The 25,569-nt window shown below is 36.4% G+C and overlaps 1 protein-coding gene across 18 annotated transcripts in view; it reads right to left on the bottom strand.

Moving 5' to 3' along the window:
• EMC2 (ER membrane protein complex subunit 2) overlaps positions 1 to 25,569 on the bottom strand; it is a 251,640-nt gene that overhangs the window by 136,770 nt on the left and 89,301 nt on the right. For 2 of the 18 annotated variants that reach the window (XR_013351584.1, XR_013351594.1), the window contains exon 12: positions 4,468 to 4,570. The exons of the other annotated variants lie outside the window; for them this stretch is intronic. The gene's annotated coding sequence lies outside the window, so the exon portion shown is untranslated. The remainder of the gene's footprint in view (positions 1 to 4,467; positions 4,571 to 25,569) is intronic. 18 annotated transcript variants of the gene reach the window in all.

Genomic DNA, 25,569 nt, shown 5'->3' with positions numbered 1-25,569 from the left:
GTACTTTCTACCCACAATTTTGACAAAAATAAAATGCTGAGAAGTATCAAAGTTAAAACTAAGATGTAGGGAAGTCAAAATCTTCATGCAGGCATGTATGCTGGAATAGCAATAGTGAAGAGAAAATTGGAAATAAATACAAAAATGACTATGGATTTACTCTGAACCTAGTGATTATAATCTTATAACCACAATGTCTCCCAACCCCAATAAAAACTTCTGCTGGTAAAGACATATAGAAAGGATGTTCACAACTGCAGCTAGTTAAAAACAAACTAAATATCCATTAATAGGGCAAAGAGATAAAATACATATAATTAAAAAGAATGAACTTGTTTTACATACATTGACATATAGATTTCAGAAACATAATGTTGAGTGAAAAAAAGTAACAGAATATATCAAGTAAGACCATTTGTGTAAACTGAAAGCACATAATACAATATTGCTTATGGCTATACATATCCGCAAATAAATACACAAAAAAGGTGGTTTGTAATGACTCACATTAAAAGACAAGAATAGGTGCCTATGGTAGGGAAAACAGATTTGGAAATGGGCAATACAGGGAATAAAGAAATTATATGAAAAATATATATATAAAATGGAAGTTGAGCAGGGATTAATGATGTCCTTTGGCTAAACTGAAAATTGTCATCAACCCAATTCTATAAAAGTAGTATCAAAAAAACCTAAGCAGCAACAAGATAGGGAGGAAGGGAAAAAAATAAATGAAAAAGGAAAAATAATAGCTATAATGAAGGCCGAGAATAATACCATGGAGAGAGAGAGAAAGACAGAATGAAAGGAAAGGAAGAAGGAAGGAAAGAAGAAAGAAAGAAAACAAGAAAAAAAAAAAGAAAATATTTGCTTTAGTTCTTGACCAGGGTGTGGGTTGTATGAAGTAAACTTAATGAATTTAATGGAACTATCACTTAATGAATGACTACTTAACTACTACTTAATGAATTTAATTTAATTTAATTTAATTTAATTTAATTTAATTTAATGGAACTATCACAGAAAATTTAAAGAACTGGTAGGAGAATCAAGCACACACCTTTACAGTGAGAAGTATCTGATACCCTCTATCCCCACTATAGCTGTTTTGCCAATTCTGGAAATCTGGAGGTCTTTTCTGCCTAAGCAAACCTTTTGGGACTCTTTCAACTGGCTTTTTATTTTTTTTTATTTTTATTTATTTATGATAGTCACACAGAGAGGGAGAGGCAGAGACATAGGCAGAGGGAGAAGCAGGCTCCATGCAGGGAGCCCAACGTGGGACTCCATCCCGGGTCTCCAGGATCGCGCCCTGGGTCAAAGGCAGGCGCTAAACTGCTGCGCCACCCAGGGATCCCATCAACTGGCTTTTTAAATGGATAAGCAATACATGTAGCGCTATATTTTAGGCAATTGTTCAAGTTTGGTGAATCATGGGGATTTTCTAATTTCAGTCATCAGTAGCACTGCTTAGTGTAATCTGCACTAGTGTGACTGATGTTTTCCCAGGAGGATATTGTCCCACCCTATGGAAGCTCCACTGAATCCTTTCTACTCCCAGATAGAAAATCTGGTTGACTAAATTATCTTATTTCCCTACAGTCAGCTTTAGATTCATAACAGGAAAAATATTTATGCAACTGTGGTTAAACCTTTGGAAAACACACAACTGTGCAAAGGAAAAAAAATTTAAAAAGGAGATGACGGTAGTCTTGACTAATGGAATAGGAGGAAGTTGAACTGGCTTGTTAGGAGTTATGAAGAAACTATATGCAGAGACTCACAATTGTTAATTGTTTAACAATTTCACGCAGTCCTGAGAAATTAGAAGTTTTTGCCAGTAAGAATACCAATCTTCCAAGTAAGGAGCGTTCATGTGATCATTTTTTGGCCTTTGTGAGAGCTGCAATGATTACCTCTAAATGAACAAGACTGAAGAAAAGCCATAAAATATTTGTGCCTGTTCTAACTTGCATCATGCCCATACAGTGGGCTCCCAAGAGGGGATGAAACTCTACAGTCTCTTTTGAAATGGCACTATGCAAAGTGAATCTTTCATTCACTGACATTTACTTCAAAGTCCATTTCTAAAGCCAGGGCTCTGACCTAGATACCCTGAACTCTCCTCCCCTAAACTCTGTCTGCACATCTATGTGCAAACAAACACCTAAATGGAAGAAAATCAAGATCATATTAGGCCCATCCAGGTCTCTGAATCTCAAATGCCAGATGACTTTAAAAGGAACTGATAAGTACTGAGAAAGAAAGGATCTAAAATCTGAGAAAGCCTTCCAATTTTGCCATATCCTAAGCTCTGCATTGCCTCAGTCAATCCTCACAACCAAAACAACCCTGAATAGTATGTGTTATTATTACCCTATAGTAACAGAGGAAGAAAGCTCAGAGATAAAATATCATGCTCGTAATAGAAAGCAAGGAACTATCCACCCTCTTTTGAACTTCACACACCATGCTCTTTCTTCTGTGAAATGCTCAGAAGAGTCAATGGAGCAGAATCCAACAATAAAATCACTTCACTAGCCGTGGTTATAGACTTCAAGTCAACCATTTCTGGCTCCTCCTTTTTTGATGAACAACCAAGGTAGTAATCTTTTTGTTTTGTTTTGTTTTGTTCTCTCTCTCTCTCTCTCTCTTTTTTTTTTTTTAAGATTTTATTTATTTATTCATGACAGAGAGAGAGAGGCAGAGATACAGGCAGAGGGCAAAGCAGGCTCCATGCAGGGAGCCCAATGTGGGACTCGACCCCAGGTCTCCAGGATCACACCCTGGGCCGAAGGCAGCGCTAAACTGCTGGGCCACCAGGGCTGCCCCAGGTAGTAATCTTTAACTGATATTTTGTACACCTTTAAAATGAGAAAGATGACCAGAAAGTGTTTAAAGTTTTTCTAAGTCTAACCCATTTTGTGTATGTCCTTCCAAATTCTCAATGAAGATTTATTTCTCATGCATTGTGGCTGCCTTGATAGGGTGGCTTATTCAACAACACAGACTTTGCTTCTTATAGGACAAAATAAAACAGCTGCCCACTGCCTCGGACCCCCAGGATATTCCCAAAATTGCCTGGTTTATTTTACTTCATGATTTCAGAAATGTCTCCATCTATTGATATTTTAGAAAGGTAGGAATATTTGGAATATTTGAGAGAATATTCTAAAAATTCTGACCTCGATCCTTGTCAAGTCAAACCCAACTACAATTAATTTCTCTTTCATATTCAAAGCAAGCTGAGCAATTTGCCTTCTACTTGCAGAGACCAAGCAACAATGAGGATTTTTACAGAAGAGAAGGTCCAGAACAGCTGTTCACATGTCTGTAACAGGAGCTCAGGAAGTATTCCTACTGTGGGTCTCTTTAGAATCCAAACCTTCAGGAGTTTGCTTAAGTGTAAAAGATCTATCATTAGTCTTACTTTGCTTTTGTCTTCCACTTATTTTTTTAGTCATGCACACAGCAGCAGTGTTCATTTGTAGCATCTGGAAATGAAGTAATTAGTAGGGAGAAGATAATCTGTGGGATGGACAACAAGAACAACCCACTGAATAAGGTCCAAATAGAATCTTCCAGCCCAGGCTTCTATGATACATTTGTGTTTGGGCACCATAGTTTGTACAGGCTAAATCCTTTTCCAGGGAATTTGGGCTCCATGCATAAGAATAAAACCTCAGCATACCCTATATTCATTGCTAAAAAAAACCTCCTCTCTTTGCCAGAGCGGTCTTCTTGGCCTCATTCATGCCTCTTTCTTACCCCTTTCCTCAAGAAGCAGTTCTCATCATCTAATTATTACATTCACTAAATTGTTGCTTGCTATGAAATGAAAACTCTTCCAACTTGCACTGAGTTCCAATGAGTTAAACAATAGTTTATTATTCTCATAAGAGAACACAGAGAGGGGAGCTAAATAATTGAGTAATTATGGAAAATAGAGCCCAGAGAACCTCTCACGGCCCTCTAGTTGACACTGAAAACCTTTTTAGTAAACATACACTAAGCCCTCTAGGTTTCAAAGTTAATGAAGTAAAGTAATATTTCTGCTACTCATTCTAAGTTGAAAATAACACTCTAGTGACAGCTGAAGATCACAAATTCCAGACTTCAGGGGAGTCTTGAGACATATTTACAGAAGCATGGCAAAACTTGATGGAATAAAAATACTGCATCTTTTATACTGAAAGCATCTCATCTATAAATTCATTTCTCAATTATAAATCTAGAAATGCCAGCTCTGATTCACAAAAATGATTAACAAAGCATCTGTAGAATCAGAGGCTTCAAGTCACACATTTGAATCACTTAAGTACAATGAAAAAACATATAAATACTGGGATACTACAACATATTCAGCACTATACAGACCGGGGGCAGGGGGAGTCAGTGATATGCTGTATGCCTTCACCTAAATGGAGTAAAAAGAACTTCTATGAAACTGCTACAAAGGATACCTACCACACTTTTTGTAGAAGATCAACACTGTGGCAAATTTTCCAAGAATAAGATATGAACTGAACTGAGTCTTGAAGGATAAACAGAGGGGTGTATGTTCTTGGTGCTGGGGAGAAAAGGCAAGTACAGACAAAACTGAACTGAATTCAATTATTCAGAAAGTATGCATTGAGCATCATTATCACCAAGCATTCTAGTAGTCATAAAGCATAAACCTACACTTTCTTTGTCCTAGAAGTCTATCAGTAGAAGCCAATGCTCAATCTTTTCTTGATCATTTTCACTAAGTCATGGAACTCTTATAAACATCTCATTTTGTCCTATCATCTTAGTGTACATAACAAAAATATAGACAATTGCCATATTCAATGGCACAAATAAAGTTAATTCAAAAGATTCTAAATCAGTTCAAAGAGATTTTATTTTAAGTCCTCCATCTGAAGGTACAATAGTTTCAGAAGAATAAAGTAAATATTCTGATTCTGGAGTAGGCAGAATGGATTGTTACTAAATTTTGTATATGAATCTATATGCAAAAGGGAAAAAGATTCAGTATAACTCAGGTTTACACACTGAATTCCTTTTCTCTTTCTTTCTTTTTTCTTTCTTTCTTCTTTTTTTTCTTTCTTTCTTTTTCTTTTTTTACAAACTCTTTTCTTAAGAAACCTGAGGGTTCACAGGCATACATCCATTTCTGTAAATGTTTATTTTTTTTAGATTTTTATTTATTTATTTATTCATGAGAAAACACAGAGAGAGGCAGAGACACAGGCAGAGGGAGAAGCAGTCTCCTCACAGGGAGCCCAATGTGGTACTTGATCCCTGGACCCTGGGATCACTCCCTGAGCCAAAGGCAGATGCTCAACTGCTGAGCCACCCAGGTGTCCCTTCTGTAAATGTTTAAATGGCACTTAATTTTACAAATATAATTTGAAAAAAATTTAAATTATAATAAAAATCCATTTATTATACACCAGATTTTAAAACATGTAAGACCAGCAATCCTAAACTTGCTGGATTGAATTATATATACCTAAGGTAAGAGTCTTTCATAAGACAATTTTCATGGAAAGAGCTTTCACTGAATTACTTGTTCTTTAGAATCTCCAGGTCATTTCAGTGGCTAACATTTATGGGGTGTTTACAAAATGATTTTGCTAATACTTATGCTAAGGATTTTATATTAGATGATTTAATACTCACAGCAATCCTATGAAATGTACACTATTAATTCCATTTTGTGATGGGATAAATGAAGCTTAAGAAAAAACAAACAGTGAACCTAAAATCACAATGCTAGTAATAGTGAAGCCAGAAATAACACCTAGAAAAGTCTGACAGTAGAGCCCAAACTCTTGACCACTAACCTAGTATTGCCCCTTGAGAGATTTATATGACAAAATCTGGCAAATTTGGCACCAGCTAAGTGAATATCATAAATTCTTGCAATCAGTGGTAATAGAATAATGTCTATCCTCAACCATTTATCTATTGATAATATATAGATTGGCTACAAGCAGTTTTCTTATTTTTCACACAAATTGCTTTTCATACTTAGAGATGCTCAGAGCATTTTGACTCTCATGTACACTGTTTATCACATACGAGAATTATGAAGAAAGTAGAGGAATTCTTTTAAGAGGTACCTTGTTTATAATTCTTTATTCTTTAGCTAAACATTATTTATTTTTATGTTACTGATGCTCAAGATATTTTTTTCTCATTGCTGCAAAGATGAGCCATTTTGAATGTGTACTCAACTGTAAGATCCCCAATTTTCCCCAAGGAAAATTCTTGATAAAATAACAATGTGGAAATTGAATCTTAAAAGCAAAATAAGGGACGCCTGGGTGGCTTAGTGGTTGAGTGTCTGCCTTCAGCTCAGGGCATGATCCTGGGATCTGGGAGCCATCGGGCTCCTTGTGGGGAACATGCTTCTCCCTCTGCCTGTGTCTCTGCCTCTCTCTGTGTGTGTGTGTGTGTGTGTGTGTGTGTCTCATGAATAAGTGAATAAATCTTTAAAAAAAAAAAAAGCAAAATAAAAGAGTCCCACGTCAATTGCTTTTAGGTCACTTAGACTAATGAAAATGCCTTGATTTTAGTCCAGCCAGGATATATCACTGGCAGCTTCAAAATTAATTTACCATTTTCCCACAAAAGCTTTAACTTATCACCTTCCAAAATCTACTGTCTGGAGAATCAAGAATGCAAACTGTATTTCATATCCCTTACACCTCAAGTTTATCTCCCCCATTTAGATGATGTGACATTCTGCCAAAATTTTCAGACTTACTAAATGGATTTTCAACAGCCCAGGTTCAAGTAGCTAATTTTCTCTAAGAGGTTTTCTGTTTTTCCTTACATCAGACATCAGCAAGACATCCTTGTATAAACATAAACTGTTAAGGAGAGTTTTCAGATTTCAATGACATCATTTTTATGTATTACTTGGGAGATTTTGTTTATTATTGAAAACCATTTTATTTTTATTCTGATAACCAGACACATGGTTTTAAGTATCCAATTCATAGTAAAAAATGGATGATACTTATTAAATGTTTTATTTTCATAAAACTAGATATTTAGAGGTTTTATATATCCCTGAATGAGATTCCTCTGTGTTTTCACCTTGGAAAAGTGTTAAGAGTTATGGCCAACAGACTGATCAAAAATAAAAGAGAAAGGACTCAAATAAATAAAATAATGAATGAAAGAGGAGAGAGCACTACAAACAATTAGAAGAACATATGAGCAACTATATGCCCACAAATTAGGCAATCTAGAAGAAATGGATACATTCCTAGAGATGACTAAACTACCAAAACTGGAACAGGAAGAAATAGAAAACCTGAATAGACTCATAACCAGCAAAGAAATTGAGATAATCAGTAATCAAAAATCTCCCAACAAAAAAGAGGCGAGGGCCAGATGGTTTCCTAGGGGAATTCTACCAAACATTTAAAGAAGAATTAATACCTATTCTTCTGAAGCTGTTTCAAAAAATAAAAATGGAAGGAAAACTTCCAAACTCTTTCTACGAGGCCAGCATGACATTGATCCCAAAACTAGACAAAGATCCCGCCTCAAAAGAATTACAGACCAATATCCCTGATGAACATGGATGCAAAAATTCTCACCAAAATATTATCCAATAGGATCCGACAGTATATTAAAAGGATTATTCACTATGATCAAATGGGATTTATACCTGGGCTGCAAGGGTGGTTCAACATCTGCAAATCAAAAATGTGATACACTACATTAATAAAAGAAAGGACAAGAACCATACGATCCTCTCAATAGATGCAGAAAAAGCATCTGACAAAGTGCAGCATACTTTCTTGATTAAAAGTTTTCAGTGTAGGGATGGAAAGAACATATCTCAACATCATAAAAGCCATATACAAAAAGCTTACAGCAAATATTATTCTCAGTGGGAAAAACTGAGAGCCTTTTCCCCTAAGGTCAGGAACACAGCAGGGATGTCCACTATCACCACTGCTGCTCAACACTGTACTATATGTAAGTCCTAGCCTCAGCAATCAGACAACAAAAAGAAATAAAGAGGACCCAAATCAGCAAAGAAGTCAAACTCTTTGCAGATGACATGATACTCTATATGGAAAACCCAAAAGACTCCACCCAAAAATCGCTAGACCTCATACAGGAATTCAGCAGGTTATAAAATCAATGCACAGAAATCTATACACTAACAATGAGACAGAAGAAAGAGAAATTAAGGAGTCAATCCCATTTACAATTGTACCCAAAACCATAAGATATCTAGGAATCAACCTAACCAAAGAAGCTATACTATCTATACTCGGGAAACTATAGAATACTCATGAAAGAAATTGAGGGAGATACAAAGAAATGGAAATACATTCCATGCTCATGAACTGGAAGAACAAATATTGTTAATTTGTTAAAATGTCTATGCTACTTAGAGCAATCTATACATTCAAAGCAATCCCTATCAAAATACCATCAACTTATTTCAGAGTTGGACAAAAGAATTCTAAAATTTGTATGGAACCAGAAAAGACCCTGAGTAGCCAAAGGAATATTGAAAAAGAAAACCAAAACTGGTGGCATCACAATTCTGGACTTCAAGCTTCATTACAAAGCTGTAATCATCAAGGCAGTATGGTACTGACACAAAAACAGACACCTAGTTCAGTGAAACAGAATAGAGAACCCAGAAATGGATGCTCAACTCTATGGTCAACTAATGTTTTACAAAGCAGAAAGAATATCCAATGGAAAAAAAATCTCTTCAACAAATAGTGTTGGGAAAATTGGACAGCCACATGCAGAAGAATGAAACTGGACCATTTCCTCACACTATATACAAAAAAGGACTCCAAATGGATAAAAGACCTCAATCTGAGACAGGAATCCATCAAAACCCAGAAGGAGAACACAGGTAGCAACCCTCTGTGACCTCAGCTGCAGCAACTTCTTACTAGACACATCTCCAAAGGCAAGTGAAACAAAGACAAAAATTAACTCATGGGATTTCATCGAGAAAAAGCTTTTGAGCAGCAAAGGAAACAGTCAACAAAACCAAAAGACAACTGACAAAATGGGAGAAGATATTTGCAAATGACACATCAGATAAAAAACTAGTATCCAAAATCTATAAAAAACTTAACAGGTGTCAAGTCCCAGAGGACAGAATGGCATCAACACTCAGAGAGCCAAGTTGGGCGTGAGAACAAAGATGTATTTTGTGGTTGAGTCTTGGCATTTAAGTGTTTAACACACACTTTGTCAACTACAGGAGAAAAAATATGTCAATATGTAAACTCGGGCATCAGTTCAGTTGTTTGAATTATGAGACTGGATATCAGGTCCAAATGGATAATTTTCTGGTCCAAGTCTGGGCATCAGGTAAATAGATAAACCTCCTGACCCATCGATTCTGATCCTCTCTGCTCATCACTGATTCTATCTCTGGTAACAGGAGCAAACACATAACAAACAGCCATTTTCTATGCGTGAGGAAAAGAGTGAGTACCTTCTAAAGAGATTAAGCTCAAGTCAAGTTGAAAAGGAGGTTAACGTGCGGTGTGAAAATATTCATAGATTGTTTATGACTCCAAGCAAAAAATATGACTCAAGAGAAAAGCCAGGATGCTATGAAAACATTTCCATATTCTCGATTTTAGGGATTTGAGAAGTTTCAGGTCATCTCCCTTGGAAATGTTAAGAATTTATAATGTATATTTTTAGACAGGGATGGTGTCTTCATCTTCTTTGTACTGTTGGTGTGTGGCATACCAATGGATTTTTCTAAAAGCCTTGTTGAAGGAATAGGTTAAAAATAATATATATATATATATATATAAATCAAATAAATAAATAAATAAATAAATAAATAAATAAATGTTCACTCTTTAAAAAAAAAAAAAAAAAAAAACTTATCAGGGCAGCCCAGGTGACTCAGCAGTTTAGCGCCTCCTCCAGTCCAGGGCCTGATCCTGGAGACCCGGGATCGAGTCCCACGTCCTCTGTCTCTGCCTCTCTCTCTCTCTCTCTCTCTGTCTCTCATGAATAAATAAACAAAATCTTAAAAAAAAAAAAAAACTTACCAGACTCAACACCCAAAAAACAAATAATCCAATAAAGAAATGGGCAGAAGACATGAACAGACATTTCTCCAAAGAAGACATACAAATGACCAACAGATGACATGAACAGACATTTCTCCAAAGAAGACATACAAATGACCAACAGATGACATGAACAGACATTTCTCCAAAGAAGACATACAAATGACCAACAGATACATGAAAAAATATTCAACATTACTTGGCATCAGCGAAATATAAATCAAAACCATGATGAGATACCAACACATATCAGTCAGAATGGCTAAAATTAACAAGTCAGAAAATGACAAGTGTTGGTGAGAATGCAGAGAAAGGAGAACACTCATACACTGTTGATGGGAATGTAAGCTGGTGCAGCAACTCTGGAAAACAGTATAGAGGTTCCTCAAAAAGTTGAAAATAGAGCTACCCTATAACCCAGCAATTTCACTACTGAGTATTTACCCTAAAGATACAAATGTAGTGATTCAAAGGGGCACCTGCACCCCAGTGTTCATAGCAACAATGTCCATGATAGCCAAACTATGGAAAGAGCCCAGATGTTCATTCAAAGATGAATGGATAAAGAAGATGTGGTGTGTGTGTGTGTGTGTGTGTATGATGTGGTATATATGTATACACACACACACACACACTATTCAGTCTTCAAAAAAAATCTTGCCATTTGCAACAATGTGGATGGAACTAGAAATTATGCTAAGAAAAATAAGTTAATCAGAGAAAGAATTATCATATGATCCCACTCATATGTGGAATTTAAAAAACAAAACAGAAGATCATAGGGAAGAGAAAAAAATAAAACAAGATGAAATCAGAGGGGAAGACAAACCATAAGAGACTCTTAATCATAGGAAACAAACTGAGGGTTGCTGGAGGTAAGGGGGTAGGAGAATAGGGTAACTGGGTAATAGACATTAAGAAGGGCATGTGATGTAATGAGCACTGGGTATTATATAAGACTGATGAATCATTAACCTTTACCTCTGAAACCAATAATACATTATATGTTAGTTAGTTGAATTTAAATAAAATATGAAATTATATAAAATGATAATCCCTTAAACCTAGAAAATTAAAAAAAAAGAATATGGCCAAAAGTCCTGGAATATTAAAATGTGATCTTTAAATTATTAGCCTACTGTGGGCAGAAATGTTATTTTAAACAGCTTTAAGACCTATACAGGAAAGCTATTGTAGGACTTGGAATTTATAAACTCAAGAACCTAATAGGACTCAAAAATATATGAACTTATCTTTGTTCAGGGCTAAGAGTATACTTTCACTTCAACATTAGGTCAGTGTGGGAGAGGCAGTACCTGTTAGATTCACTAGCCATTTATCTTTTGTACCCTTCTTTCTGCACCTCCTATTTTATGATCCCTCATCTTACAGTTAATTTCAGATCTCGTATCCTACAAAGAATTCTCTCAGTACATGATACTTACCCAGAACAACTGGGCCTACCATTTGCTTCTTTGGTAACAGATAAAACTACAGGCTTTGATTCAAATGAAAAAAGTGACAGCTTTTAGCAAAAAGACTTCCTCTTTCAAACTCTTTCCAATAAATAAATAAATAAATAAATAAATAAATAAATAAATAAATAAAGTTTGTAATGACAGGGAATGTATTTTAGAGCTCAGGGGGTAAGGAAAGTCAAAACCAGAGAGAATGGGGCAAAACTCCATTGCTCTTTTCTCTCTCTGCCTAACAATGGACCTCAGATACAGATGCGGTAATGAGAAATGGACAACAAAGCAGATTAAATAAATTCCAGCTTTCTAGCCAGAAAACGAGAAATGTAAACATCAGGAAACTGAAAAGTTCTGGAGTCAGGAAGGAGCTTCAAAAAGTAACACCACAAAATTATTTATGAACTCCTGGACTCACCCCCAAATTGCACATGAATGGATCAGATGTTAAACAGCATAACAAAGACTACAAGAACTGAACTAAGAGCTAAGTCCCAGATTGGCCGTTGAATGAATGGTATATACATGGGACATATCAGAATAGTATGGCAAAGGCTTTGAAAATAAAACTGATATTGAAACCACAACCTACAGAAGACTGGTCAAAACTTGTGATCTATACTACTTGGGTTGGTTGCCTGTTAAACAAAAATATCAACATTCTCCATAGGATTTAAACAAGACCAAGAGACTCATAATATTACATTCAAAATATCCAGAATACAACCTAAAATTATCCAGCATATAAAGAACTAGTAATACTTCAACTTGCATGGCAAAAGACAATCAACAGATGCCAACACTGAAATAACACAGATATTGGAATTATTGGACAAAGGCTTCATTTCAGCTATTATAAAAATGTTCCAATAAAGGAAAATATTCTAGAAAAAAAGAAAAAAATGAAAAAACTCAGCAATAACAGTAGAAGTTATAAAAAAAGAACTAGATAGAAATTTTAGAAATGTTAAAACCAATAACCAAAATTTTAAATTTACTGTGAAGGCTCAATAGCAGATTGGAAATGGTAAAGAAAAGAACAAGTAAACTTGAACATAGATCTACTGATATTTTCCTAGCTGAAAAACAAACTGGGAAAAAAAAAAAGTAACAGACCCTCAAGAACTTACACTAATTACCTAAATATCTAATATTTTAGTCACTGGAGTCCTAAAAGAAGCGAAAGAACCCAGTGCTCAAAAACACTTTAAAGATATGACTAAAAACTTCTAAAATATAGTGAAATGCACAAATCTACAGATTCAAGAATCCCAGTGAATCTAAAGAGGAGAAACTTATAAATCCAAGAAACATAAATTGCTGAGAGTTAAACAAAAATTTTTAAAGTAACCAGAGTAAATGACACATTATTCGTGAAAATAACTCAAATTCATCAGAAAACATGGAGACCAGGGGAGCACCTGGATGGCTCACTCAGCTGAGTGTTTGATTCTTGATTTTGGCCCAGGTTGTGATCTCAGGGTCATGGGATCAAACCCTACATTGGGCTCTGCCCTCAGCAAGGAGTCTCCTTGTCCCTGTCCCTTTGTTACTCCCCTGCTTACTATCTGTCTCTCTCTCTTTAACAAATGAATAAAATCTTTTAAAAAATGAAAATAAAAAATCAAACATGGAGGCCAGAAGAAAGTTAACATTTTCAAAGAGCTGAAAGAAAAGAATTGTCAGCTCAGCACACTATACACAATGAACATATCCTTCAGGAATTAAGGTGAAATAAAGACTTTACTAGAAAAAGGAAAACTAAAAGAATACACTTTCAGGAGATGTGCACTGAAATAACTGATAAAGATTTTTTTGACAAAAATAAAATGATAGCAGAAGGAAACTGGAATGTTAGAAATAAAGAATAATAGTAAAAATGGCAAATATATGTGTAAATATAATATTCTTCCCCGTAAATGTTATTAGTCCTTCTCATGTTCTTTAAATTGTTTTAGGAAGCATTTTTAAATGACTCCAAGTGTGATCCCTCCTCCATGATATTCATGCCTTTCAGTAATTCCCTCTCCTTGAATATGGGTTAGACTTAGTAACTTGATTCAAATGAAAAGAATATGGAAAAGTGATAAAATGTCACTTCTGTAACTGGAGTACCAAAGACTGTGACCTCCAGCTTTTTTTCACTCAGCTGTACCATTTTGCATTCCCATCAGTAATGCATTAGAATTGCAGTTTCTCCACATCCTCACCAGTATTTGAAATTGTCAGCATTTAAAATTTCAGCCACTCTAATAGAAGTGTATCTCATTTTAGTTTTAAAACCAAGATACAAAATGGTATAGCTGCCTGGTAAACAGTTTGGCAGTGTCTTATAAAGTTAAATACAATATGGCCCAGTAATCCTCTCCTAGTTATTATAAAGAAAGGGGGGGGGATCCCTGGGTGGCTCAGCAGTTTGGCGCATGCCTTCAGCCCAGGGCATGGTCCTGGAGTCCCGGGATCGAGTCCTGTAACGGGATCCCTGCATGGAGCCTGCTTCTCCCTCTGCCTGTGTCTCTGCCTCTCTCTCTCTCTATGTTTCTCATGAATAAATAAAATCTTAAAAAAAAGGAAACATATTTATAAGAAACCTGTATAAGAATGTTTATAGCAGCTCTAATTATAACTGCCAACAACTGGAAGTAATTTTACATGAACAGATAAATGGATAAATACATTGTGGTATATTTATATAATAGAATATTACTCAGAAATAAAAAATAATGAATTATTGACATATGCAACAATGTGGATGAATTTCAAAGGCACCTATTCCCAGGTAAAAGCAGCCAGCCTCAAAAAGTTACACCTTCTGTGACTCCATTTATATGGCATTTTCAAAAAGATAAAACTGCAGGGACATGGAATAATCAGTGGTTGCCAAGGTTTAGGTGAGGAAGGGGTACAAATTACATGAGGAGGATTCCTAGGGTGATGAAATAGTTCTGTATCCTGATTAGAGTGGTATTTATGGAATCTATACATGTGTTTAAATTCATAGAACAGCAAAGCAAAACAAAGTCAGTATTATTACATATTCATTTAAGTAATTTTTAATTTTAAAAAAATTATAGTGGAGGCAGGAAGATAGCTGTGGAGTAGGAGGATCCTAGGTGCACCCTGTCCCATGAATACAAGTAGATAAGTATCAAATAATCTTAAATCCCCAGAAATTGACCTGAAGACCAATAGAACAAACTCCACTATTAAAGGAAGAGAGGAGGCCACATGGAAGAAGATAGGAAGTATAGAGATGTGGTTTAAGGGAGAAAAGGATCCAAGTGCTCTGCTGTGGAGTAGAGGGAGCCATAGTCACAGAGAAGTGAGAGAGAGAGATAAAGATAGAGCTAGAGATAGACAGAGATAGAGAAGCACACAAAGGAATGCACAAGGAGAATGTTTTCCCTTAGCCACTGGCTTGGAAAATGAGAGGGGCTGAATTTCATGAGTTCTTGCAACCAGCAGGGCTTACAGCCAAGAGTTTTAAAGGTAGTGGGCTTGGCTAGGATAGAGTCCCCAGGGCACTGTGCCACTCTTGGAGAAAAGGCAGGCAGACAAACAACCCAGAGGCATACAACATGGAAACAGTGATCTGAAGAGTTCCTGTGGCACACAGTGGGGAAACTATTTGCTCTTCTTGGAGCTTGTCCCGGAGAAGCAGCTTTCACAGAGACACCTCTCTGAGAACAAAGCAGCTGGCCAACACCATTTCCTTCCCCCAGTCCTCTGCATAAGCATAGAGCCACCTGTGGGAAGCAGCTACTTGGCTTATACTAAGCCCCACCCCACACACTTCAGTGGAACTGCTATCTTAGCTACATTCACCTCAGTCTCATTGCAATGGGCCACTCCCCCAGAACAGCACAAACCCCTGCCCACATCACATCTCCTGACCAGAAAGTTTTGCAAGGTCTCCGTTACAGTGGAGGTGGTGACAGGTCTCATTTCACAAGCAGACAAAAGCATGCCTAGTTAAAACTCAACACATTCAGGCCAGGGACCAAACACTATCTGTGGCAGGTAAGGAAAGCCTCTGCAGATGACTGACCTGGAGAACAGAACAGCCAGAAAATCATGACAAAGCATACTCACCACACACTGGAGGCACTCCCTGAAGCACCAGGCCCTGGGCACTACAGGATCCCTTCTTCATAAGGCCATTACTTTCAGAAGCAGGAGATATAATTGGCTTTTCTAACACACAGAATACAGGACTAGACAAAACATAGACCTGGCTTAAATTTAGCTCTATTTTTTTTCTTTTTTTTTTTCTTTTTTTTTTTTTTCTGTTCTTTTTTTTCTTTTTTGGTTCAGGTGCAAGAAAAAAAATTGCCCTAAGATGTGACAATGTTTTACTTTTCCCAAATAAGAAAGAAGAAAAAAAAAGAAAGCCTAACTGCTTTAAATAGGTTGTAAATATCTCTTTTTTTAGATTTTATTTATTTGAGAGAGAGAGAAGCATGCACATGTGTACACATACAAGCAGAGAGAGAAGCAGAGAGGGAGGGTGAGAGAGAATCTCAAGGAGACTCCATGCTGAGTGCAGAGCCCAGTGTGGGACTCAATCTTATGACCCTGAGATTATGACTTGAGCTGAAAACAAAAGTTGTATGCCTAACCCACTGAGCCACCCAGCTGCCCCCTAACCAAACTCTTCAAGAGGTTTTATTTTTCCTCCACACTATTCTGATTTCTCACCTCCTGCTGACTCCTCAACCTCAAAAATTCAGTTTCTACCTTCATCACTTTACCACAAGAAATCTTACTAAGGTCATTAATTAATTCCTTGTCACAATCTATGGACCTGTTTCAGTATGCATCTACTATATATGTGTTAATCACCTCTTCTTTTGAAATACTTTCTTACCATAGCTACTTGATTTTACTCTCTTATCTCTAGTCACTCCTGTATTTACTTTGCAGGCTCATCCCCCATCCATCTAGCTACCAAACATTAGACTTTCAAAAGCCTGGGTAGTAGATAAACTTTTCATCTCATCTGTTATGCTTTCCTGATAAAATCACATCCAGGTCCACAGCTTTAATAACCATATATACTACGATTACACTCCATATTTGTATCTCTAGTCATTTGGAAGTCTCAAATTCAACATACTAAATTTGCCATATTCAAATTCAATATATATAAAACCATGGTATTGATCCTTCCCCTAAAATGTGAATGTACTTCTGGTTTCCCTATTCAATGAACCTGTCAGATATAAGAGTTTTATTTGAACCATCCTCACCTCACCACTTATATCCAGTCCATCATAAAGCCCTACTGACTTCACTTCCAACCCAAATCCACTGACTTTTCATCCTCTTAATTATCACTAGTGTACTCTAAGAGTACCATCTTTTACCTAAACTACTGCAGTAGCCTCCTAACTGATCTCCCTGCATTCATCTAGCCTTCTTTAATCTAATCTATGTGCTGCAGTCAGCATGATTTTTTCAAAATGCAAATGTAGTTATTTCCCAGTCACTATTCCCAGCCACCCACTTCGCATTTAACTGAGCCCAAGATTGTCAGCAGATACAAACTGGTCCAGGCAAATGTGACTGCATGTATGTGTGGGTGGGAGTAAAAGAAAAATATCTAAATAAGCAAGTCTGAAAATGTCTGATTGTGTGTCTGATTGCTTTTTTTTTTTATTTTTTTTTTAATCGCCAGGTTGGAGACACAACTTTATTGGCCAACTGCAGACCAGAGTAGATCAAGCCCAGAGGTGGGGGTTGGGGGGATGGAGGGAGGCACCATCAGGGACGGGGAGGCCAGGCAGGCAGAATGAGGGCCTGAAGGCCGTGGGGTGTGGCACCAGTTGCACTTCTGAGCAGCCACCCCCACTATGTCCAACACGGAACAGGGGGTCCTAATCATTACCTCAACTCCCCTAGAACATGCAGACTCTGTAGGTCACCTGCAGAAGGCCTAGGCTGAGAGCTGTCCCTGAGTTCAGACCACATTCTTCCCCCAGAAAAGGCAGCTGGGTCAGCAGGCACAGGGATCCCTGTGCCGAATCACATTTAAAAGCCTCTCAAAGGGATGCCTGGGTGGCTCAGTGGTTGAGTGCCTGCCTTTGGCTCAAGGTGTGATCATGGAGTCCCAAGATCAAGTCCCACATTGGGCTTCCTGCATGGAGCCTGCTTCTCCCTTTGCCTATGTCTCTGCCTCTCTCTCTCTCTCTCTCTCTCTGTCTCTCATAAATAAATAAATAAAATCTCTTTTTAAAAAAATGAAAGCCTCTCAAAAAATTTGCAGGTTTGTTGTTTACCATTTGAAATCACTTATGCCTTTCCATAATAAAGGTCAGGTTTTTTTTGGTAAAAGACTTTGTCTCTCTTTATGACATACAGAAGTCATTTAACAGGTGAATTTCAGAGGGCTTTGCCACTTGAGAAGCAGCATGGTACAGCAGAAAAAGCTTGGTTTAGAGAGTCAAATAGATATGAATTCAAATCACAGCTCTGAAACTTATTATTTAGCTCAATTCCTTATTTTGAAATGAGACCTATATGTTTGTTTGCTTATTTTGGTTTGTTTTTATTTTGTTTTGGTTTTTTTTAGAATTTGATGACTTCATCTATGCAAAAATTCTAACATATTGTCTGACATGCCGTAGGTGGCCAATGAATGTTTGTTCCTTCCACCATAATAAGTGGTGCTGATATTTCAGTCAAAAGAAAATCCCAAGATCATTTGCAAATTACCTTATAGTCTAAGTTTGCTTCACAGTTGGAAGAGAATGTTGAGTTGAAATTTTATTTTTTTAATTCATTTTACCTAATATATATTGAGCACTTCTTACATGAAGCTAGGCTTCAAGCTATGCAATTTACATTCATTATTTAATCACTACAAATGCCCTGTGATACAACATATCATCCCATTTTATAACTAAAAAGTGCCTGAGTTCAAATTTGAACTTAAGTCAAATTGTGATTTTTTTAATCTGTAGGATTCTGACCTCTCTCACTGAGGGACCCATTACAGAAAACTTAAAGTACACGGAAAAAAAAAAAAAAACTTAAAGGAGAATGGCTGCCTTTGATCATCTGGTTTCATCAGGGACCTATGGAACACTTCATTTTGCCAAAATCTAGAGCCAGAAACTCAACCATATAAACTTCTTTACATGAAGCAATTTCACTTCATTACATTATATGGCAATTCCAAGGGTAGAGACCTAAAATGCATTTCACTTTTTCATGTTTGATACTATACAAATAATCTTCCTGGAATTATAGTATTTAATACCTTTTTCTGGCAGTATTAAATACCAATACCCTAAAGGATTATTCATGCAGTGTTAAAGATGGGAATTTGGCAAGAAGAGAGAAATTTAATTATGATCTTTATAGAATCAAGAATAGTTTAGAGACCAGATTTTGACAGCATTGTGTATGAAAGTATGCAAGCCTCTATCTTTGACAATAGTGATAGGTTTCCAAACAAACTATCTCTGAAAGAAAAGTCTGAACTCCAGAGAATAACGTACAGGCACTTTGCACCCGGAATAGCTATGCAACATGATATGCACTAAGTTCATATGTAAGGAAACATTTATTTTTCCCCAAGGCTGACTAAGGGTTGAAATCTATCCCATTAGGGACTTCTATGGTAGTACCCAAAGAAAAACACATGTCTGTCTAACAGTCCCAAAAGAAATCCATAGGAAAATATGAGAGATGTGTCTGAAACACTAGTTCACAAATCTGACTCTATATGATAGCATTGGTGGAAGTTTGAATTCAAGAGCCAGTATAAAAACAAGAGTACCTATAGTCAAATAGAGTCATTGCTTTGCTTTGTTGGTTCCTGATAACCCTGAACTGCAGTTCTATGAACTCTAATATAATTGAATCTGCTAATGTTTTGTATAAGTATATCTTAGATAATCTGACAGCAATGACTTTCTGGCTGATGAGTCTCAGCTTGCCTTTGACCACATCATTTTATCATTTGAAATAGTGAATATGTACTAAAATATACTTAAAAATCTTGTACAATGATAAGTATATAGTAGGTGCTCAATAGAATATTGATCTATTGACCAATATCTCTTAGAGTGCTAATGATTTTTTAAGAGACCAAAGTTTAGTTAATAAACTTCTTTTTCTTTTTTATACATTCAAATGATTGACTAGCTTTCATCTTCAGAGCAACATGTAGCCAAAGTTGTCAACAAATCCAATTTAAGGAGACAATTAAGAGCACAGAAAATGTCAAGAGTAATAGACTGCAAGAAAAAGAGCCATCATTTATTTTTTTTTTAATTTTTATTTTATTTATGATAGTCAGAGAGAGAGAGAGAGAGGCAGAGACATAGGCAGAGGGAGAAGCAGGCTCCATGCACCGGGAGCCCGACGTGGGATTCGATCCCGGATCTCCAGGATCGCGCCCTGGGCCAAAGGCAGGTGCCAAACCGCTGCGCCACCCAGGGATCCCGAGCCATCATTTAAAAAAAAGATATTAGTCACACTGAAACTTTTTAATAAAATATCTCTGTAGATAATTCTGAAATAATTAGAAGTGGTAAAAGAGAATTAAATAGAACTTAATTCAATTTCTACATAATAGAAGGGCCTGCTGTCACAAAATAAAATAGCATAAACTTGTGTTGACGTGGGAGATACATCCTAAGGTGACCCCCAGTGACTAGCCAATGCCTTGTATAATCCTTTCCCCTTCAGTGTGGGAGGACTCTGTGACTTGCTTCTAAGAGAAAATGTTAAAGGTATTAGAATGCCACTGCTTTGATTTGGTTGTTATATAGCTAAGATAATGTGATACTGTTATTCCCATGATTACATTATGCTATTGTATTAGTTTTCTAGGGCTGCCATAAGAAAATCCCATAAATTTGGTGGCTTAGAACAACAAAAACTTATTCTCTCATAGTTCGGGATACTAGAAATCAACAATCAAGTTGTCTGTAGGTCCATACCCTCTCTAAAAATCTCTAGAAGAGGAATCTTTCCTTGCCTCTTCCAGCCTCTGGTAGTTGCCAGTAATCCTTAGTATTTCTTGTCCTATAGCACCCTAAATCCAATCTCTGGCTCTGTTATCATATGACCATCTTCCCTCTGTGTGTCTCTGTGCCTCCATTTTCTTAAAAGGACACCAGTCATTAGATGAGGACCAACTTTACTCCAGTATGACCTCATCTTAACTTGGTTAATTACATCTGCAAAGACCTTATTTCTTATATGTTCTAGGTGGATATGAATTGGGGGTGGGGGGGGACACCAATTAACCCAGTACAGTTGCCTAACACTTTATCTTAGCAGACAGCAGGAGAGACTACTCCTTGTTGACTTGAAGAAGTAAGTTTCCAGATTTTGACAAGGCTTATGAGGGAGCCACAGAGCAAGAAATTGCAGGCAACCTCCAGGAGCTGAGAGCTTTTTGCTTTTAGCTGACGGCCAACAAGAAAATGGGGCCTTCCATTCTACAACCATGAGGAAATGGATTCTCCCAACAACCTAAGCTTGGAAGAAGACCAAGCCCAGAAATGAATGTAGCCTCCTGACACCTTGACTGCAGCCTTGTGATGAGATCCCGAGCAGGAGACCCAGCTAAACTACAGGTTGAGACATCTATGCCATGGAAATCATGAGATAATAAATGTGTCTTATTCTAAGCCACACAATTTGTGGTAATTTGCTACATAGCAATAGCAAGCTAATAGAAAAACTACAATTGATATAGTGCTTTAAAGGTTTCACTTACTGTACTTCATTTATGCTTGTGAAAGCCAAATCCAAAGGTATTTCTTTCAGTTCTGAATTATATATACCACCAGCATTTAACTGTATCTACATGCATCATTGGGATTGACATATAAAACATAAGTGCGCTTTGTAAAATCATAGAACTTTGGTACTCAAAAAAACCTTAGGGAGCATACATCTCAATTATTTTATTATACAAATGAAGAAACTGAGCCCTGGACATAGAAACTGACTCTTAAATATCAAGGTAACAAGTGGAAAAGGCAAATATGAATCCAGGTCTCCTGGGATCCAGCCCAAAACTTTTTTCTGTATTATAGATCATCAGCAACTCACTATGATCCTGTGAGATCCCTAATGGCAAATAACAGAAAAGCTAAAAATAAATCATGGACTTTTAGAAAATGCATATGCTATATACTTTCAACAGTCAGTATTGATAATTAGCACTAATTAGCTCCCAGAAGAAAGCAGATCACATTGTAGCATCCAATAGAGTATTTGATAAATTTTAAAGATTAATATTATGTTTTCATATGCAATCACCATTAAAAAAGATGAGACTATCTCCATCTATCTTGATCTGAGGATAGGATATCCCTGCAGGCAAAAGCCATGGCTGAGTTTGAATGTGAGCTCTAACATTCATTCACTTGTTAACTTGAAAGAATTCCTCAAACTCTCAGCTATACTTTCCTCACCTGCAAGATGAAAGTAATAACAATGACTTCTCATTGTTGTGTTTAGGTTTAAAGAAAATTATAAGCATAAAATGCCTGGCATGTACAGATTGCTCAATAAATGTCACTCTATAGCCATTCATGATGAATTTGTTTTTATTTTTTATTTTTATTTTTTAAGATTTTTATTTGTTTATTCATGAGAGACACAGAAAGGCAGATATAGGCAGAGGGAGAACCAGGCTCCCTGCAGGGATCCTGATGCGGAACTTGATCCCAGGACCCTGGGATAACTCCCTGAGCTGAAGGCAGATGCTCAACCACTGAGCCACCCAGGCGTCCTTGTTTTTAAATTAAGAACAGTTTTTCCTCTGCAGATATCTCTGAACTATAATTGTGACAGAGTATTTAATACAAATGTACTTTTAATTTTACATTAAGAGAGATTTTCTTTAAGAACAATTTTCTGTTGTAAGGATTGACTCTTTTTTGTTTACAAATACTCATCCTCTGTCCCCTCAATAAGCTCAGTAGAAAATAAAGACCTAAAAAGTCTAAGGAAGAAAAAATTTTCATTTGAGTAGGCCTAAATTTATTGACACTTAGGAACCACACACAAAAGGAGAGAAAAAAAAAAAAAAACCAGCAGCATGAAGATTCTTAAATTAATCATTGATTAGGAGTTTACATAATTTAGAGGTAGTAATCCAAAACCTGTTTCAAATTAGATGAGAGTAGAAAAGTGATGTGGAAGTAGTTACTGTTAAATTGGAATTCTTCTGATTACACTATTTATCAGGTAGTATTTCAGATAATTAAATAGAACTATGAGTAACATGAAAGATTATAGTTATGGTTCATGTTTGCACAGGTCTGTTGAGACTTAGAAATTATGTGCAGGCAGAGTTGGAAAAATTCCAGCATGGACCATATTGAATTAGGCAACAGCTGGTGAAGAAGGTTTAGTTTAGGGACTGTCCTGACAGCTGGAGAAAAAGTGATATGTGGTACATACTAAATGTCACATTAAAAATTAGCAGTAAAATAATTACAAGTTAATTAGAAATGTACTGTCTTGATTTCAAGCTTAAACAAATCTTCCTTGGGGCCATTTTAAGACCATTTTAAAGTTCTTTAATCTCCACTCAAGAGAATTTATTTTCTAGCAGGTGTGCCTTAAAGCTAAAAATGTAGACATGACTTAAAATCATTTCCATGAGTTTCAAGCACTTCCACATGTTTAAAAAAATAGTCATTTCAATGTTTTTGAAACCCAGGAAAGGTCATGGGGAGAGGAAGCTGTGAAAACCTTAATCCTGCAAATCTCGAGGCACATGGCATGATGCAATGGAGTTTTGAGCCAGAGGCTGGGGTTCAAGCCTCTGCTTTGCTAATTACTAAGTAGAAGTTTTGGGATAGAATTCATTCCGTTTTCAAACCTTAGTTTTCTCATCCAAATTGTGAATGATAACACTTACCTTCCAAATTATTGTGAGAAGTGATTTATACATAGTACCCATGTAATAAGCCTGTGGTTCCCATACTGTGTATAAAGGCACCCCAGGGCACTGCAGCACCCTTAGAGAAGTGCTGTTGAACATTTTTTTTTGGCATTTTAAACATTTAAGGGAAATACTGCAATATTCAAAATCTGTCAGCCACTGTATGAACTACTAGCTAAACATAGTTCACAGTTTCAACATTAAATTACACATTCCTTTCAGTGATGTCATATCTTTGTGAAATTGATGATTGTTAGACAGAAAGCAAATAAGCATGAAAATCAATATAGAACAGGAAATGAAAGTGGTGGCCAATCTGATTCCAATGTCTGATAGGTGTGTAGTGTCCAAGATGCTCACATATCTTTTTAGTAAGTAACTGTGGTTAAGACTAAAATTAGGCCATACCAAAATAAAAAGCTTCTTCTGCACAGTGATGAAAACTATCAACAAAACAACAAGACAACCTACAGAATGGGAAAATATTTCTGCAAATGACATATCTGATAAGGAGTTAATATCCAAAATAAAAAGAACTTATATAACTAAACACCAAAAGAGACAAACAATCCAATTTAAAAATGGGCAGAAGACTTGAACAGACATTTTTCCAAAGAAGACATATAGATGGCCAATAGCCACATGAAAAGATGCTCAATATCATTCATCACTGGGGAAATGCAAATCAAAACTACACTGCACTATCACCTTACACCTGTCAGAATAACTAAAATCAAGAATACAAAAAATAACAAGTGATGGTGAGGCTACAGAGAAGAAGGAACTCTCATGCACTGTTTGTAGGAAAGCAAGCTGGTGTAGCCACTATAGAAAACAGTGTAGGGATTCCTCAAAAAATTAAAAATAGATGCCCAAAATGTATTCATTTCTTCTCAGACCTGATGTTCTTTCAGATGATTGAGCCCTTTCTCTCATAATTAAGATAAATTTAACTCTGTTCTCATTAATAACGCTCACTATGATTCTCAGAATTTTTACTGTTTGATAGAGCCATCTGATTATCTCTGATCAGCGGGATCTGAAAAGGTTATAAATGCTCTATTCACTCTTCTCCTGTTGAGGCATCCTACTCAGGTGAGGAGACATTAGAACCTCAAGATCTCAGTAGCATCAATTGTCAAGTTACTGTACTGAAGACAAGTTTCCCTGGAGAGTCACCTGGACCAAATGAGTCAAGTCAATGAGATTTGATAGTTTGTTTTCTATGAAGCTTAGGCTTTACTATCTTGATTAAAATTAGAATTAGTTTCCATTGTCTTCTCCACCACTCTCCTAAAAATGGTTTCCTTACTTTTCTTATGATTTTATATAATATATGATATTCATAATTATCTTTTATGATTAAAAAGTAATTATGTAATAATGGATACTGTAGAAAATAGATTGTGAGGGGCATCTGGTTGGCTCAGTTGACTAAGCTACTACCTTTAGCTTGGGTCGTGATCTCAGGGTCCTGGGATCAAGCCCCAAGTCAGGTTAGGCTCCCTGCTCAGTGAGCAGTCTGCTTCTCCCTCTTTCTTTGCCCCTCCCTGTCTGCCCCCCTCATCCCTATCTCTCTCTCTCAAATAAATAAATAAAATATTTTAAAAAAAGAAAATAGATTGTGGTCTGATTAAGAGTCTGGATGGTGGAAAACTCAAAAAATAATTAACAACATTAACTAAAACAGCCCAATCATAGTGTGATACCCCACATCACAAATAAAGTCAAGATCACATTCATTCATTTATTTAATATGAAGCTTTGGCTTATAATACCTTAGGGTTAAAAAGGAATATTGTAAACATTTTAAAAGGATGATTTCCTTTAGGTATAAAGATGTATACATTAAGATAAAGCCACTTTTATATAAAATGTTGGAACCAAGGATGTTCTATAGCAAGGTTTTTGGGGGTTTAGCTTTATATCACAAATGGGGAAATAATTCAAACAGGCACACATTTCTTTGGTGGGAAAATTTCTGATTGGGCTAGAGTGTATATAGAAGCCATCTTTTCTGGTGGTTACAATATGAGAGTAGGAGGATGATGCTTTGAAAGGAAAATTTAAGTAAGTTCCCCAATACTTAAGATATTAG

This window comes from Canis aureus, chromosome 14 (genome assembly GCF_053574225.1).
Source record: "Canis aureus isolate CA01 chromosome 14, VMU_Caureus_v.1.0, whole genome shotgun sequence".
NCBI classification, from domain to species: Eukaryota; Metazoa; Chordata; class Mammalia; order Carnivora; family Canidae; genus Canis; species Canis aureus.
The sequence above is the reverse complement of the archived record's forward strand: the minus strand, read 5'-3'. Positions and strand labels throughout refer to the sequence as shown.